Consider the following 1,148-nt stretch of genomic DNA (forward strand, 5'->3'; position numbering starts at 1 on the left):
TTAAGTTCTCTAACCTCGTCACTTCAACCTAAGTGAAACAAGGAGTTAAAATGGTGTCCCGAATACTTGTACAAGACATATATGTTTTGTTTTTGAAGATACTAGGGAACAAAATCAAAGTATCAAATCTAGAATTATCTCCTCCTACTAAAAGGTCACGATCTGGATTCTTGTGATCATACTCATAGCTCACTGTTTATCAAATATAAGTGTAGCCCCACCTGCTTATCAAAAATTAATTTCTTCAATTTATTAATATTTTTACCCATTAAATCAAAACACATTTTCCCTATAAAATAAATATGCTCAAAAAGGCGGAGGAATTATTACGTACCTGGGATAGTAGGTGGTGAATCCAGGTCTCCATACCCCAGCTTTGAAGGTATCTTCAACTTACGTTTCTCCCCAACACACATTCCCAATAGTCCCTGATCCCATCCTGGAATACACTATTTTTGTTAACTTCCATAATATATATAAGAATTGAATTTCATAAGAATCAAATTGGGTCATATCATATGATTTTATACCTTTTATCACCTAACCAGTACCCAGTTCGAATTCAATTGGGTCACCCCTTTCAAAGCTGGAATCAAAAACAGTTCCATCAGTAAGTTTCCCCTGCAAAACAAGAGCTTAAAAGAATGTTCAAAGATATACATACAAATACAATCATTCATTAAGTGATACAGAAACCAAAGACGCATCCGGAACATTAAGATCATTAAGCTGGGACTTGTTTCATATATCCAACGTGTAGGTTGTCAAGGTTTAAAAAAATTAAAAAAAAAATAAACATGAGAAGGAAGGGTAGAGAATTGAAAGGATATCTTCTATTGGAGCCATCAATTACCAACAAATCTTTGACATGTTCATTGTATATTTCAATCAGTTGAACTCCAACCTCATACTTTATTACATCCATCCTTGTCTCTGTTAATTCAAACAGATCTTGTAGGGCTCGCTAGTTGACGCCCCATGTATCCTCTATTTTCATGTCAATGTCAGGGCCACTCTACACAATAAACATGAGATATTTCTTCAAGGTCATCACCCATAGAGAAATCACCGATGTCAGGCTTGCTCATGCCTCCCACGCACCGAATTTCTGTATGAGGATAAGTCATTAGTGATATAAAAAGAAAGAA

General features: G+C 35.3%; 1 pseudogene; it reads right to left on the reverse strand.

Moving 5' to 3' along the window:
- Window positions 1–220: 220 nt before the first annotated feature.
- Window positions 221–925, reverse strand: LOC122196081 (peptidyl-prolyl cis-trans isomerase FKBP15-1-like; annotated as a pseudogene).
- Window positions 926–1,148: the final 223 nt, after the last annotated feature.

This window comes from Lactuca sativa, chromosome 9, assembly GCF_002870075.4.
Source record: "Lactuca sativa cultivar Salinas chromosome 9, Lsat_Salinas_v11, whole genome shotgun sequence".
NCBI lineage: Eukaryota > Viridiplantae > Streptophyta > Magnoliopsida > Asterales > Asteraceae > Lactuca > Lactuca sativa.